Here is a 17,914-nt window from a genome sequence, read left to right as displayed (position 1 = left end):
ATGAGTAGAGGAAATGACAAAAGATATTGAGATTGATTACTTAGCCATCATTGGACACAGAGAATATGCTGGACCCTCTACAGAGCACATCAGAGACACTATGCCTGCCCTCTGGGAATTTAGACTATAAGACTACATGAAAAATATAAATAACCTGGAGTTGAGACTTTTAAAAAATATATTTTTTCATGTGTTGCATTTGATTTGGACTGCTATATGCCAGGCATTGCTCCCTCTGTGTAGGGCACTTGGGATATAAAGACAAAAATGAAATGATGCCTGGGGAGGAATGAAACTGAGAGAAAGCTTGTGTGATAAGAGTGGGATAAGTGGGCACATGTGAGCTCCTCAAAGTCAGAGACCGTCTTTCTTTCTTTCTGTTCATATTTGTATTCCCAGCACTTAGCCTCATGCCTGGTACATAATAAGTGCACAAATGCTTGTTGATTTGACAAGGAAGAGGAGAGGGCAAGTTTAGAGTACTGTAGTACACAGTACTGTAGTATAAAAATACTGTACTGTATTACACTATATTACAACATGGTATAGTAATAATATGGTATGGTGTGGTGTGGTGTGGTAAGTTGTTGTATAGTATACATAGTAATGCTAAACATGGTAGTAGATTTCCATTAAGGCCCATAGGGAGTTGAAGACTTATCCTATTCATCCATCTGTTGCCTTCAAAGAGTTCCTGAAGCAGGTCTTTTATTTCTTTCCTGTTTTTGTTTTTGCTATTTTTCTGTAAAATCAAGAATAATATGAGGATTATGGACTTTAATGTCTATAATTGCAAAGGTCACAAATGTGATACTTTTTAAAATACTTATTTTTAAAGAGTCTTTAAGCCAAATGAGGAAAGCATGTGGTAAACTCAGTAAGTAATTTTGTAGAAGAATACGATATGTTTTTGTAAAGAAATCCATGCTTTTCCCCCCAATATATCTTCCTTTGATAGATTCACAATCCTATCAATGTGGATCTTCTCTCCAGTTGGAACAGGTTTCAGCCTTTCACACTATCTCATTTGATGTGTTCCTTCACCAAGCCTTTTTATAAGTCCCATACAGAGGATTTGTCTAATACACTGAAGGCCTTCCTTTGGTTCTTTTCATATCTTAGGGGTACCAATATAGCACGTGGGCTGTCCATCTATTATCCTTCCCTCTTATTCCATAGCCAAACCATCTTATACATACCTTTGAAAATATCTTTTATTTTACTTCTTATGCACAAATTATCAGCAGCAACATACTGTAAGTCATTAATACCTCCATGCCTTTCCCAATTGTCATCTCAGTCCCCTGCAATTTTGATTCTCCTGAGATGTTGGATTTCCATTATCTTTATCTCTAGAGCATCACTGGGATGCTCTGAGATAACAGTGCTTTTTAAAATTTGGACTTTGGGAATCATTAAAAACCCTGTGAAGTTTTACAACCTATGATTCAGACTATCTATCTATCTATCTATCCTCTATCTACCTGCCTATCTATCTCCTAACTCCAAGTGAATTTTTCCATCTACCTGTATGTTGTATTCTAGACTATAGTTTTCTTCACTTTTTACCCCAGTGTAGATGGTTATACCATTCCCCTCCCCCACAAAAAAACTATGGATTTCACTGAAGAGGTTTTGTAGTATTCTAAGAGCTTTGTGCAATCAGTGCAATGTTATGTATAGACAGGAACATTTAGAGAACCCCACAGCATAGTTACATGTAAATAGAAGCATCTGGAGAACCTTATTGACAGGGAACCCTTTTTCTCTTTGAACTCTGTGACTTCATTCTTCTGATGAATATCTTAATTATGTTATTAAACCCTCAGAGTGGATTTTTTGGCCTTAAATAAGCTTTCTTTAAAAAAAACTTTATTGATGAATTTTTTCATTTTTTCCTGTTTTCAACTATTTTTAAAGAAAATTTTATGCTAAACAAACACCAAATAAGTATTTCCAAATACACACTAGAAGGAAAAAAGGGAGTCTGTGCATGAAAATGTGAATCTCTATTACATACAGGTTTTCTTTTCTTTTAAGTATTTAATGAATTCAATATCTAATTTTCAAAGCTGTCCTACTTGTCTGTGTTTTCTTCTGGCCTTGCTTCAGTTCTCCTAGGTGCATTCTAAAAATGTTCCAATTATCCTCATTTTTTCTTTTTTTTGGAGGGGGGGGAATTGGTGGCAACCCTATTATGAACTCCTTTTCCCTCCTAACTCCATACTCTCATTGAATAAAAAGAAAAACAAACTCATTTTTAACAAATATACACAGTTAACAAAACAACTTTCTACATTAGCCATGTACAAAAATGTATGCCTCATTCTGTCCTTTAAGTATATTGTCTCTGTATCAGGAGGTGGGGTGCATGATTCATCACTGGTCCTCTGGATTTGTGATTATTCATTGCATTGATTAAAATTATTAATTATTTCAAAGTTGCTTTACTTTGCAATATTTTGGTTATTGTAAAAATTCTTTTGATTCTTTTCACTTTACTCTGCATCAGTTTATGCAAACCTTCCTAGGTTTCTCTGAAACCATCCTTTTAATCATTTCTTACAGCCCAATAATATTCCATTATATTATTGTACCATAATTTATTCAACCATTTCCCAATTAATGGATACTCTCTTCATTTCTGGTTTTCAATATTTCAAAAAGGGCTAATATAAAATTTTTGTACATCTGGGTCCTTTTCCAGTTGTTAAAAATCCCTTTGGTATATCATCCTAGGAGTGGTATCTCTGGGTTACAGATACACAAGGTTTAGTGACTTTCTGGGTATAATTCTAAATTGCTTTCCAGAATGGTTGGAGCAATTCATACTTGCACCATTTAATGCACCAACAATACATTAAATACACAGTGAGTCTGTTTTCCCACAGCTCCTGCAATAATTGTCATTTTTTAAAACCATCTTTGCCAATGAGAGTGAAGTTAAACCTCAGAGTTCTCTTAATTTGCATTTCTCTAATTATTAGTGATTTAAAACTTTTTATATGGTTATTGATAGCTTGGATTTCTTCATATGCTTTGATCATTTATCTTTTGGGCAATGGCTTGATGAATTTTGTTTCAAAACATCATGGAAAAATCCCAATGTAATTATAAATGGATCATAAGTTCAAGAAATAGACCCAAGCCTGGAATGGTGGTATAATATAATAGTGATAGAAAAATTTAACACTCCAAGCATCTACTGGGACTCTTTTCTTAGCTAAAAGAAAGGCAGCTGAGAAATTCTTGACTTGCCTTGACAATCATATAATTTCTCCAGAATGGGAGGACCAACAAAAGGAACTTCTACTCTGGACCTGATTATTACCGATAAGGAGAAACTTATTGATGAATTAGAAATGACAGCAATTTGGGGAAGAATTAAATACTCCACCTTAGATATCATGATTGAGGCCAAGAAATCTGGGTGTAATCTAGTGATGGGAGAGTGGATTTCAAAGATGATAGAGAAAGGATACACCAGCTTCTATTGACTACTGTTTTTCATAAGAAGTAAATCCAACATGGATGTAAAGCTCTTAAAAATCAAATTCTGATGGCAAAAGACAAAAATTGAGGAAGAAAAGGGAGAAGGTCCTAAAGGAACCAATGTGGATGCATAAGAAACTCACTAATCAACTTAGATTTTTAAAGTATGTAAATGAAAGACAGAAGCAAGGGCAGGTAACTGAAGATGGATACAAAATTGTGATATGGTTCTGTGAGAATAATGTCAGGAACAGAAGATCTGAGGCTGGCAATGGATGCTAAGGACAACAAAAGATAATTTCTTTCCCAAAGCTATGTTGAGGGAAAACAGAAGATTTAAAAAAAAGATAGTACTAATTCTTGAGGTAGAAAGGACAATGATAATGGAATATGAAGAGGTGGTAACACTGCTCAGCTCTTTCTGTCATTTTCCATCTGTCTCCTCTATCAGTGAGAGTTGGGGTCTTTAGGCTGTAAAAGAGTGAACAAGAATGATTAATAGGGATTTGAAACTCAAGATTGTTGAGAATATGGGGAGATAAACTAATTGGGTCTACAACATACTTAATACTTATAAATTCTGCTGCTGAGGTAATTTTAACATTTTAATGTTCAATTTAGTCAATGGGGAAATTCCACACAGGTAGTGCCTTAATAAGGATATCCCTCAAGGGAAGAAGGTAAATGCAATATCTGGAAGAACCATAATATGGGAGGTGATAGTCAATTTAGACTCTTGCTCTGCTCAGACTACATTTGAAGTATACTGTGTGCAGTACTGGGTGCCATATTTAAGAAAGACATTGACCAACAGACTTATACTCATCATTCATGACCAGAATGGTAAGAAGACTGGACATCATGTTACACAAAAATCGTTTGAAGTAACTGAGGATATTCAGCCTTGAATAAAGAAAATTTAAGGGAGACATGACAGCTATCTTCAAGTATTTGAAGGGTTGTTATGTGGAAGAGAGATTAGATTTGTTCTAATTGACCCTAGATGGCAGAACTAGGGAAAATAGGTGGAACTTTCATAGAGTCTGACTGGGGCTCGAAAGACTTCCTAACAGCTGGAGGTATTCCAAAGTGGAATGAGCTGCTAGTGGGTTCCCTATCACTGGAGATGGGGCAGCAGAAGTTAGACGACCACTTTTCTGGGACTGTGGAAAGCTACTTAAGTCTAGGTCGGACTGGATGATCTCTGAGGCTTCTTTCTACTCTTGAAATGCTATGATTCTGTAATATGAACTATGCTGGCAATGATGCTCCTGGCCAAAACAGAATAGGCTATGTTCCAACTGACTACATTGGGGCTGAAGAGCAACTGTCTCAACTTGGCTGCTGAACACAACTGCTCAGACCTTTCTGCTTTGAAATGACTCTTTGAGAGCCAACAACATGGGAGGGAGATTGGCTTTGCCATGGGGAAAACGCGGAGGCTCCTGGGGAGCTGCCATCTCTGAGTCATGTCTTCTAGCCTAGGGGTTGGACTAGATAACCTCTAAAGTCCTTTCCAACACTAAGAATATTCTGATTCTTTGCTATCAGGGAGATTAGGAACAAGGGAAGAAGGAGGTGGGCTACCACCGTAACCCCGCAAAGGACCAAAATTGGTAATGGAAGCCTTGGTAAAGGCTTGATAAATTGGTAAAGCAAGCGTTGTAGCCCTGGAGAATCTGAGAAGGCGGGCTCTCCCTAGGAAGGAAAAGAACCAGATAAATCAAACTGTGGACTCTACTACAGTGGAAGGGGGAAAATAAGCCATAAGAGGACAAAGTCAAGGATGTTTGGAAGGGGTAATAATAAGAATTTATATCGATAGAACCTTTTAGTGTTACAAAATACCACCTAAGCAACAGCCTTGTGAAGCAGGAAGTATTATTATCCCCATTTTACAGATGGGATTTGGAGTTCAGAGAGATTAAAGTGGTATGCCTACACCAAAGCAGGCATTTGAATCCTTGGCTCCCAACTCCAAGAATAATACCCTTTCTATTGCATGTCCACCCCTCTCTTGTTTGTATGGTGAAATTTATGAGCTATGTGTATAAAAATATCATAGACTTTAAATATTTTTCAGTAGCAGCTGATTTCCTGTATTATTGTAGAGTCATCTATACACAGTAGTACAGTTACTTCAGGAAGAGAATAGAGCCCCAGGGATGGAAGGAGGAAGCAAAATATAGGTCTGGGACAATAGCTCAGTAATTGCTATACCATGGTGTCTTAAAAAAAAAAAGGTATGCATTGCCATCAGATATAGTTGATGTATGCTTAGTTTCACTAATATGCTTTTTTTCCCTACTCACTTTAAATTTTTTTTTGCTGTAAGAGATGGTTTACTGAGTAGGAACTGGAGAATAACATATTTGGAAATTAAAGGGATGTAACAATAAAAAGTGTTGATAAAAATGTTTCAGAAGAAAAGAAAAATGTTTTGCAGTGCTGGTGGCAGCATGGGAACAAATAGATACGTCCTGGCCTTGACTCTTTCAGGATCTACTGAAGACCGTGGGCAAGTTATCTAATCTCTGAGCCTGAGTTTCGTCATCTAAAAAGGGATGGGTTGGCTAAATGTTATTGAATCCAACCCAGTTCAGTCAAACAAGGATTTGTTAAGTTCCTGATATGTGCAAGGAGAAAAGGGATGTGATGTAGTGGATAAAAGGCCAGCCTTGGCATCAGGAAGACCTGAATTCAAGCCTTGCCTTTAATACATACTAGCTGAATGACCATGAGAAAATAACCTAAGTCCTGTCCCAAGCAAATTCCTAAGACCATATATTACCAGTCTGATGGTCTGTATCAATGGAGGGAGTTTCTACATTAGGTGTTCCCCATACCCCTGAAATTAGAAGTCTGGATAAAAAAAAATGTACAAACACAAAATGAAAAAACACTCCCTGTCTTCAAGGAGTTTTGTTCGATTGGAGCAGAGGTTCTTAACCTTTTTTTGTGACTGTTAAAGGTCATGGACTCCTTTGGCAGTCTGGGGAAACCTATGATCTCTTCTCAGAATAATGTTTTCAAATGCATAGTATAAAATATATAGAATTACAAAATTATATTGGAATACAGTTGTCAAATTTTCTTAAGTTCACAGACCTCTGGTTAAGAACTCTTGACTTAGAGGGATATAATATGTGGATAGTTAAGTAGATAAATGATAATATACAGAGTTAGGAAACATTAAAACTAAGAAGATGGGGAAGGAGAGAATGCAAGAGATGACCCTTGAAAGAGACTAAGGATCCTAAGAGGCAAGTGTAGGAAGGTCACCAGTTCGTGTCTGACAGAATGCAATGTGTAAGTCTAAAGCTTTGTTGTTGGTATATGTGTGTGTGTCTATGTGTGTATATGTATATGTGTGTACTATGTTTATGTATATACACTATATACATACATATGTATATGTGTATATACATATGCATGTGTATATATGTATGTGTATATGTGTGTATGTATATATTTGTGTATATATATGTATATGTATATATATATATGATAAAGGCAAGAATGTGAGGCAGGAGAGAGGATGGCAATGACCTTGCCTATTGCACTTAGATTTTCTTCTTGTTCAATGTACTGTACATGCAAATTAGAGAGAACCTTGGAAGCAGAGTTGAGTGTATCAGCTCCACCATTCACATTGCCCCATGGAATTCTTTTTGGCAGAGTCCTCAAAATGGATTGAGGGAGCATAAGATTCCATTAAGTGATTAAATAGAAATTAAATGGAATTTCTAACTCTAAGTCACACAGTTGTCTGGGTCTACAAACTTAAAATTGGTACCAAATATAAACAGGAATCAAAAGAAAAAAAATGCAATCATAACCTAGTTTTGAAAGGCTTTTTTCAGCTGCCCTTAGATGAAGTGGCTAATAACCTTCAGTATAGACTAAAGAGCTTGTCCCAGACAGGAGCTGGAAACCTAGCATATGGCCATGAAAAGCTGAAGTTCAGAGGTAGAAACAGAAAGAGAATCAGCAACCATGAAATCAAGTAGAAATAGTGCCCAGTGCAGAGCTGGAGGACCCTGCAAAGACAACATCAAGCTGGGATGATGTACCCAGTGGAGAGCAGAGACCTGAGCTCACCAGAGAGCAGCAGAAAGCAGTGCAGTGATATCACAGGTAGACAATGGCAGACCTACAGCATTGAAGGTGTGAATTTCCCTGGCCGATTGTATACTTCAGTGGCATATTTTCCTATACATGAGTTTGCCCCACCTGCGCCCTATACATATGGGTTCCCTAGTTATGTTTATTGTGTGTGAGTGCCCTCCCACAATGGTGAAAGAGTGTATTCCATGAGTGCACGAGGAGCAATGTAAGGGAGTCCTTTCTTGTCTTTTGTTCTGCTATTTGATTAAATATCTTTTGCTTTGAATTAATGTGTCCTCTGGTTGCTTGGTAAAAATAAATACTTTGGCAAGGGCCCTATGGTTTTGAGTGATTACTGACCCAAAGAGTGCCAAAATCTGGGATAAGCTTGTGTGTTGGGGTGGGGAATACTTGTGAAAGCAGATACCCCACCTGTTACGTGAGTTTGAGAAAGAAATGCATTCTGGACAACAAGCTATATCCTGTGCAAGAATATGATGGTCCTTTCTACCATAACAGTGCTTGGCACATAGTAAGAGCTTAATAAACGCTGATAAATTGTATAATCTATGAAATCCATTCCTTTCTCTTCCATATGTGCCAAAATAGAGTGGAAAGAGAAAGCTGGAGCATTCACTCCTTTCCTCACATACTGTTTTCTTTCTCTTGAATGGCTTTTCTTCAGAGAAATCCTGGCAGGAACAGAAAGAAAGAGCAGAGAGACAGAGGAAGTAGGAAAGGCTCCTGGAGCTCCCAGTCCTACGTGTATCTACGAGTGTCTGTCTCCTAAATCAAGACTGTAATTAATACTATTCCAAGGTCAGTTTTATGCTTCATAAGTGTCAGGCTCTGGTGCTTGGGTTTGGATGGCGTTGTCTTTTGTGCACTTGGAATTAGGGGCTTCTGGGCTCCACGAACAGATGCCAAGTAACCTACTTATTAGTTGGCAGGGGCACTTTTAAGAATAGGGTTGTATCTTGGTAAGGATAGAGGTGCTTTTGCTCTGATCATCTTTGGCCTCTGAGTAGGTAGTCTTGCACTTACTGATTTCATTTTTAATTCCTAGGAACTCAAAACCAAGCCTGCAAGAATAAATATGACCGTAAACCCATCAAACACAGGCAAGGGTGTAGAAGTGTCGAGGGCATGAAGTGGGCAGTCAGCGTTGGGGCTTAATAAATGCTTAAATTGAATTAAATTGATAATGGTGCCAGAATTCTTGAATCCTTTCTTCCTCACCCTGTCAGGAGATCCCTATAGCAATGAGGTTGGCTAATTACCCCTGGTGAGCAAGCAATGCTTCAGAAGGTGACTGAACCATAATAAAATTCAGTCTCATATTTATTTTGTAACAACATGCTTTCTTGTATCTAAAGCAGGATGGCAGTTCTGCAAACACAGCCCAGCTGTCCAGGAATCCATTATTAGTGATGCTCTCGTCTGTCTGAACACACAGTGGGGTGAGAGATAAGTGGTGACTGAAATGAAAGGGGACAGGCTGTCTTTCCATACCATGTCACTTTCAGTCATTAAAGTATGATAATTTCACTTGTTTTTAAGTTTGGAAAAAGAGCTTCTTTGTCCTTTTTTTTTTCTTTTTCTTCTTCTCCCTTCTCCCCTCATAAATCTTACATTCCAGACCAGCTGATTTTGGAGAGTGATTTTAGAATCCTGATCAGCTAGAGATAGTCATTATGGAATTATTAATTAACTGATGAGCTGATAGGGCTTTTGAAAATACATTTGTTGAACTTTAATCTAGATTCATTAATCTCTTACCTACTGGTGCTGAGCCTGTCTGATTTCTGAGGTGGAGCTCTGACTGTCTGCCTTGGGGCTGCTCTGTTCTTTCACAGCTCTCTGCTCCCTCCCAATCACTCCATATTTTTTCATCAGCCACAATTCTCTCATCATCTCTCTCTCTCTCCCTCTGATAACTGCATTCTCCCTGATTTGTTTTCAGTAGGAAATCAGATTGCAGAGAATACCAGGCAAAGGAAAGGAGGGAAACATCCACTGAAAAGGTTGGGATCCTAGCTATAAAGATCCTTCTTACCCAGAACTAGGAAAAATTGGTAAAAGTCACCAAGAGTCAAATTTAGGCTTGATGTGAGGAAGAACTTTCTAGAAATTAGAGATAACTGACTAAGGAATGGGCCACCTTAGGAGGTAATGGGTCCCCTCACATTGGAGGTCTTTAGTCAATCCACTAGTGCCTCTTAAATGCCAGCTATGTGCCAGGCACCATGCTAAGTGCTGGGGACACAAAGAAAGGCAAAAAAACGGGAACTCGGAGACTGATGGATGAGAGAACCTGCAGACAACTCTGGATAGATGACAACCTGTTAGGCAAAATACAGGGAGGATTCTTGTTCAAGTATAAGCTAAACTGGAGTAGAGGATCATTAAGGTCGCTTTCCACTTGGTGATTCTGTAATTCTGCTCTGAATCAGTCTGAAACAGTTTTTTCTTTGTTTTTCATTGCTGCCTTTTTACTTTTGCTTCATTTAGGCTCCATTTATTTAGTCATTTATTAATGTTTTAATTTTTGCCCCTTGCACATAACACTAGTGGCTGCTCTGACTACTTTAAACTGTATTTTAATGGGGGAATAGGAAGGAGGAAATACTAATCCATGGGGGCAGAAATTAATGGAACTCTTTCATAAAAGGTTAACACCATATTTGGTGAGAGAAAATTAGTAAACAAAGCATATGGAATACAATATTGTCTCATATGTTGTATGATAGTAGAGTATGAGAAAAGGAAATTAAAGTATATTAGATCTCCATAATTCTCACATACCATAATTCTAATTTTTTATGGAAGTGTCTAATGAGGAAATAATGGTGACATTTTAACTTAACAGTGTTCTGAGTCTATCTTAAAAATATTAAGATTTTGAGTTGAAGGAAGATATGGGAGCTATAAAAAAAGAATGGAATCTAGTTGTAATGGAAATACTTCTAGACTTGATAATCACCTTATCTATAAAACATTTAATTAATTCAATATGAAAAGAAGCAAGTATTTTGTTTTAACATTAGCACTTAGAGGGGAAAATGGTGGTTAAATATAACTATCCCTTTGGGCAGCTAGGTGGCACAGTGGATAGAGCACCAGCCCTGAAGTCAGGAGGACCTGAGTTCAAATCTGGCCTCAGACCAAACACTTGACACTTACTAGCTGTGTAACCCTGGGCAAGTCACTTAACCCCAACTGCCTAAGCAAAAAAAAAAAAATATATATATATATATATATATATATAGATAGATAGATAGATAGATATACAGATATATATACCTATCCCTGTAATAAGTCCAAAGATGGCAGTGGAAGTTAAAAAAAGGGGAACAGGGAGGGAGAAAACACCTTAAGCTCATGAAACTATGGAAAAGTTGTTCTGAAGCAGCTAATGAGTCAGTACTCTTTGGACTTAGAGGGTAAGGCATGCTTTGAAACAAAGATCAGATCAAAGAATCTTTAAAAGGAGAGACACAAAAGTATCAGAAAGGAAAATTGAAAAAAAATTGCAGCAATAAGGACATATTTTTATAAACTGTTGGAGAAATAACAGAAGCTTTACACCTATCATGAGAGTGACTTGGAGAAGCTTGTGAAAGAATGAGTAGGTGAAGATTATGGAAGAAATTGACGTGGTAAAATAATGGTGAAATGAGAAGGGAATTAGCATTATTAGTGACTAAAGAAACAAAAAGGAGAAAATCAACTCCTCTTTTAGCATTATTCATATACTGTTTCAGAGAGTTATTTAAATTGTCCTGTAAGTATGTCTTGTTTTCCTACTGTGATTGCATCTACCAAAGCAGTCGAGACATTGCTGTGTACATAGCAGATAGTTGGCAATTAATTAATTAGCTCAATTAATGCTGTCATTTAGAAAATTTTCTAATGAGGTTTCCATGGTTTTTTTGAATAGAGGAGAACAGGCCATACCGTGGATTTCCAAGTCACTGACCTAATCAATTGAATGTATATTACCAATTTACATAAATTAAAGAAAAAGGGGAAAAAGTATAAATTAGTGGGAAATTTAATGCAGTGTTTGAACAAAAAAACCTATTGTTTGCTTCTTACCAGTAGAAATCTTTGAATATGCTTTTGTATTTTTATAGCAGTTTGCATTTACATTGAGTGTGTTACCATCACATCTTATGAGTTATTCTTCATACCAGTGTTCTGAAGTTAGCCTTATTATCTGCATTTTATAGATGTGGGCATAAAAAGGTTAAATGACTTAAGATCACACAATTAAACTATTAGAAGCGGTACAATTAAACTATTAGAAGCGGTGAAATTAAAATGAATTTTCTGGCTTATCCTGCTGAGCTAAGCTACTTCCAAAATGTCATTGAAATTCAGGATGTTTTTGAAAAGACTTTGAGACTACCGTTTTTAACTATTTATTTTAATCCTTTGGCCAATTTTTTCTTTTCATGAGGACCTTATTTTACAGTGGTGTTTGGAATATTTGGACATGCCTCAAAAGACTCATTGAACAACCAAAGTTCCTGTCAAACCAAGTTATCTCATGAAAGTCCTGAGATATCTCCTCCCGTCCTCCTACCCCCAATCTATGTAAATATTTTTTCACTGAATTATTACTGAATTAGAGCTGAGCGAGAGCTTAGAGTTCATCTGGTCCAATCTCTCATTAATATCACTGTGGAAATTGGGATCTAGAGAGATTAATTCAGCGATTTGCAAGTCACAAGATTATAAATCAGGCTAGCGGCAGAGCTGAGATTGGAACCCAGGGCCAGCTGGTTAGTGAGAAGAGCGCTTGGTTTTGGTATTAGAAGATCTGTTCCTTCATCAGTAAGAGAAGTGGCGCTCCAGAGACACAGGCAAGAGACAAGCCATGAGCTTTTGAATGGTGGATGTGAGGGATGGGAGGTCTCCTGAAGCTGTAGATACGTGGGGAAGCAGGTTCCCCCAGTAAGCCCCTTGGTTTTCAGCACCTGTATCCCAGAGACAAAGAATGAACTCCCCCAGGGAGATTACCCCCAGAGATTTTATCTCAGTCATGAAGAGGTTATTTACTCTTATGTATTCATTTGTCTACTCTAATCTAAATACTTACCCAACTTCTGTTTACTATTTGCATAGAAAAATGGGTTTACTCATTAACTGAGATTCTTTTCTGTGTACCAAGTGTTTGGTGGGAAGAAGTTAAGCTGGTGAGAGTGAGCTGTTGTTCTCCCCTTTCAAGTAACCAGGGAAAGTAGCTTTTATTCTGAGCCCTCAAAAGAAAGTGTTGCACCCTAGACCAAGGATTGGCAAACTATGGCCTCTATCTCTTTTTATGTGAGCTAAAAATGGTTTTTATATTTTAAAATAAAGATCTATTGTATTTAAAAGTATAAAAACTATCTTGGGTTGCAATAGGCAGCAGTTGGATTTGAAAGGAAAGCCATAGCTTCCCTTGCCCTAGATTTAAAGTGTGGTAGATAGACATAATTCTAGTCCAAAACTCCTCTAAGAGATAGAAGAGTGAAACGTGACAGCTTGGCCATGTCTGTCCTGGATCCTGGCTACCCCTGGCCATTTTAGGCCACAAGACTCTCCTCTTCTTTGCATCAGCAGGTAGGCAGCACAATGGAAAGAGTGCTGGGCTTGTAGTCAGGAAGACCTGAGTTCAAATCCAGCTGTGTAACCTTGGGCAAGTCACTTAGTTTCTGTCTAACTCAGTTTCCCCAACTGTTGAATTGAGATAACAATAGCATCTGCCTTGCAGAGTTGTTATGAAGATCAAATGAGATAATACTTGTAAAGTGCTTAGCATAGTGCCTGGCACATAGTACGCCTTATATAAATGCTTATTCCTTTCCCTCCCCCTTAAATAAGAAACACTGGTCTTCCTACCACTTTCTCCTCTGAATAGGATAGAACTCTTATTTTTTAAATTCTATTTTCCACAATAGCTAATGTAATGAATTGTGCAAAGTATTTTCAATGAATGAATGTATGAAATATAGCAAGGATTCTCACTGCTACTCATCATCATTTTCACCTATCTTCAAGCTTTACTATGTAGATCATTTAAATATCATCATGCAGCCATTTTTTAAAAAAAATTATTTAGTATTTTATTTTTCCCCAATTACATTTTAAACATTCACTTTTTTAAAATTTTGAGTTCCAAATTCTCTCTCTCACTTGTCTCCCCCCTCATTGAGAAGGCAAGCAATTTGATATAGGATATACATTATAGTCATGCAAAATATATTAATCATGTTGTGAAAGAAAAAAGAGACCAAAAAAAAAAAAAAGGAACCCAAGGAAAGTAAAGACAGTAAAAAAAGGTATGTTTCAATCTGTGTTCAGACTCCATTAGTTCTTTCTCTGGAGATGGACAGCATTTTTCACCTTAAGTTCTTCAGAATTATCTTGGATCATTGTATTGCTGGGAATACCTAAGTCATTCACAGTTGATCACTGTACGGTATTGTTGTTGCTATGTGCAGTGTTCTCCTGGTTCTGGTCATTTAAATTTGCATCAGTTCATGTAAGTCTTTCTAGGTTTTTCTGAAATCTGCATGCTCACCATTTCTTATAGCACAATAGTATTCCATTACATTCAGAATGATACCACCACTTGTTCAGCCATTCCTCAATTGATGGGCATCCCCTCAATTCTTTGCCACCAGAAAAGAGCTCATGTAGCCATTTTTAAAAATGGCATTAAAAACAATTCATAATTGTTGAAGGTTGAGCTTGGATGCCCTGGGAATTTGGGAAGGCAAGGAGGATGTGAAGAAAGGGGCCCCGATTTGGTCTCTCTTCCTGTCCTTTTCCCTCTCATCCCTTTATAATTCTCCTCTTTCCCCTCCCCCCAAAAGATCTGTCTCCTTCCTCTTATTCCTGAATGGTTTAATACACAAAGAACTTTAACCAAGTAGGCATGATGACAGAAGCATTTTTAAATTGAGCTTATCATGATGGATCATCAGATTTGGGGTAAATCAAAATCCAGTCTTTCTTGGAAAATGTTGGTGTCCCCTAAGCTGGAAAACTCCTTCATGAGACAACTGTGTTGTTTATTTAAGGGTATATATATTGCACTACTGGCCGATTCTTAGGCTTCACTAAATACATGCTCCTTTAAATTCATGTTTTGGGGGCTAAAGGGAGAAATAAGTAGGCAGATGTCACTTCCTGCAGTGATTCAAGGGCAGTGCCAGCACTAAGATGGAAAAGTCCTGAAGCTGATCAGTGCAGTTTTGTAGATGGATATTTTTAAAAATCCAGCCATCACCATTTTTAATAGCTCAAAGAATGTTAACCAGTGAGGATACTGCAATATGCCCTCTGACGTCACTGAGCAGTCAGTCAATCAGTCAATAAACATTTATTAAGAGTTTACTTTGTGCCAGGCACTGTGCTAAGTGCTACAGGAATACAAATACAAGCAAAAGAAAGACAATCTCCACCCTCGGGGAGCTTACCTTCTAATGGGGAAAATAAGTGTAAGAGGAAGCCGAAAAGGAGTCAAGGAGAGAGAAAGCAGAACTCCCAAGGAGTGCTGCCTGGTGGGAGATGATGAGAAGATGAGACGGCTGACCTGAGTGCCCTCCTTAAATGGAGGTTCGGGGAGCAGGCATCCAGATCACCCTTTAATCAGAGGGAGGAAGGAGTACCAGGGGCAGAGGAAACTTCCAAGGTGTGAGCTCAGGGCTGCCGTGATCTTCCCAGCTGAAGAGGTTTCTAGGGCATGATGAAGGAAGGTCTTACAGAACCTAAGTGATAAACACCCAAAGGAAAGATCTGAGTGATATGTGCCACTCTGATTTCTTTTCATTTCAACCTTCTTTCTTTAGGGTTTAAAGTAAGTACATACACAGGTTCAGGTTAGTTTTCTTTAAAAAAAGAAAAATTAAAGGCATCCAACTTTTTATTTTACAATCTCTTGATTTGACATCACCTTTATATGTGAATGCATCCCTTCTTCACCCCTACCCAGAGCAGTTAGGTGACCCAGTGGAAAAAGTGCCGAGCTTGGACTCAGGAAGACCTGAGTTCAAATCTAGCCGCAGACACTTACCAGCTGGGTGGCCCTGGGCAAGTTACTTAACACTGTTTGCCTGGAAACAGGCTAATCTGGAAAATGAGCTGGAGAAGGAAATGGCAAATTACTCCAAGTATCTTTGCCCAGAAAACCCAAATGGAATCATGGAGAGTCGGAAACGATTGAACAGCAACGCCCCTACCCAGTGAGCCAACTCTTATAAAAAAGAATTCCCCCTTTTTTAGAAAGGGGGAAAAAAGCAATTCAGCAAAAAAAAATCAATACACCAACAATATTTTCCTGATAGGCTGGGTTGTGCTTTGTTCTCCATCCATAGTCCGCTAATTCTGCAAAGAAGGGATGGAGGCTCATTTTCTCCTTTGTCCTTCAGGACCAACCTAACCTTAGTCATAACTACCCAGCTCTCCCTTCCATTCTGCTGTTTTTTACTGTTTTTGTCCTTTCCTTTTACACTGTTGTAATCACTGTCTATGTTGTTTGGCTGGCTCTACTTTATCAGCTTATATAAGTACCTTGCCACCCAGACCAGACACCAGGTCCTAGAAGACTTAATCCTTTCATGTCGGATCCACTATATCTGGAAAGGGTGTGCCAGTCCCCTTCTAGTTATCAGCCTTATACATTTTCAAATCAAAATATAGCTTCTTAATCACTCTACATATTATTTATATGTTAACTCCCTCTATTAGAATGTAAGTTCCTAGAAGGGTGTCTTTGTCAGGTTAGTTTTCCAGATTCATTTTGGTTTATTTTAACTCTCACCAGGGCCCTGTTTTGCAGCCACAAAGTTCACATTAGCCATGCTAGGAGAACAAGAGAAGTGAAGGTACTCCTAGGAGCTGGAAGCAGAAGCTTTGCCCTGAGTGTCGGAACAGAGAGAATGGTCAAATGCCAAAGGTCTGCTGTTTGTCCACTTGTTCATTCACCCTAAGCTGGGTCTTTGTGCTCTGCATTACTGGCCACAGAGCCTCACCCAAAGAAACGTGGTCTACTTCAGTGCTTCCCGTCAAGTAGGGAAAAGCCCATGTTACTGCATACACTCATTGTACAGAACCGGTCATGACATTTCACAAGTTGGACTGGGTCCCAGCAAGGTTTTCCATGTATAAGACTGCCTGGGGCAGTAGAAGAGGTGTTGGATTTGGAGACAGGGGAACTAGATTTAAATCCCAGTTCTGCCACTAAAGGGCCTTGGGATCATTTCATCTCTCTGTGTCTCAGTTTCCCCATCTATAAAATGGGGGGGGGGGGATTAGATGACTTATCAGGGGACTTTCAGGTCTAATCTATGATTCCCATGACTACAGTGAATAAGGAAGAAAATTCATTGTGTTGTTTTGACTTCCACTGACTCCAAGGTGGAGTTTGTTATTTTTTTTTTGTTTTTTTTTGTAGGCTGCCATATCTCTTCTCCCCTGCAGCCCTGCAATGGCGTTGCTATGCTCCTCCCTTTTTGTCTCCATGAACATACCTCACTTTATGCGGTAGATGGATTCCTGAAAAGTTGCATGCAAGTTGAACCCGATTTTCAAAGCAGTAAGAGTAGCAGGACTGATAGTAGAAACAGGGAGTCCGGAAGTCTCTGGTTCAAGTCTTGTGTCTGACAAATGCTAACTGCACGACCCTTGGAAGAGTCACCCCATTTCTCATGGGCCCCAGACAACTCTCCAAGAACCTTACTTACTTTCTAAGTAACTGATGGAAGCCGCTTGTCTACATCAGAGCAGGGAATTTTTACCCTAGACATTAAATCACAGGAATGGAGTCCCCCCCCCCAAAAAAGCAAGAACTTCTATTTTAAAGAACTTAGCTTCTTTTAGGCACAGTGGATAGAATGCTAGATAGACCTGGAGTCAGGAAGACTCATCTTTCTGAGTTTAAATCTGGCCTTAGCTACTTGTTAGCTGTGTGACCCTGGGCAAGTCACTTAACCCTGTTTGCCTCAATTTCCTCACCTGTAAAATGAGCTGGCAAAGGAAACCCCAAATGGGGTCACAGAGAGTTGGACACGACTGAAAAATGACTGAGCAATAAACAATAAGATTCTTTAGAAGTGAATCTTTCAATGGAGAATTTACAAAAGGATATGGATAAGAATAAGCTAGAATGGGAAGGCACAGAGGAACCACAATCTTCACAGGTGAAAAGAGTACCCATGAAAAGATGAGTGAAATCACAGATGCATTTAACAAAGAGACAACTTTATTATGGCTAGGTGGTACAGGGGATAGAATCGAGTCTTAGAATCTGGGAGTCCTGAGATTA

The 17,914-nt window shown here is 38.4% G+C and overlaps 1 long non-coding RNA gene across 5 annotated transcripts in view; it reads left to right on the top strand.

Annotated features, from left to right (window-relative positions):
* Window positions 1-17,484, top strand: part of LOC114023396 — a 34,027-nt gene extending 16,543 nt beyond the window's left edge. For 2 of the 5 annotated variants that reach the window (XR_003566785.1, XR_003566780.1), the window contains exons 5-6: window positions 8,285-8,418; window positions 8,666-8,765. This is a non-coding gene — a long non-coding RNA (uncharacterized LOC114023396). Of the gene's footprint in view, window positions 1-8,284; window positions 8,419-8,665; window positions 8,766-8,975; window positions 9,073-17,044 lie in introns of those variants that run through there. The other 3 variants (XR_003566784.1, XR_003566783.1, XR_003566782.1) reach the window with 3 other exon arrangements.
* Window positions 17,485-17,914: the final 430 nt, after the last annotated feature.

This window comes from Vombatus ursinus, unplaced genomic scaffold (genome assembly GCF_900497805.2).
Source record: "Vombatus ursinus unplaced genomic scaffold, bare-nosed wombat genome assembly UNPS02014818.1, whole genome shotgun sequence".
NCBI classification, from domain to species: domain Eukaryota; kingdom Metazoa; phylum Chordata; class Mammalia; order Diprotodontia; family Vombatidae; genus Vombatus; species Vombatus ursinus.
This window is presented reverse-complemented; position numbering and strand designations above follow the sequence as displayed.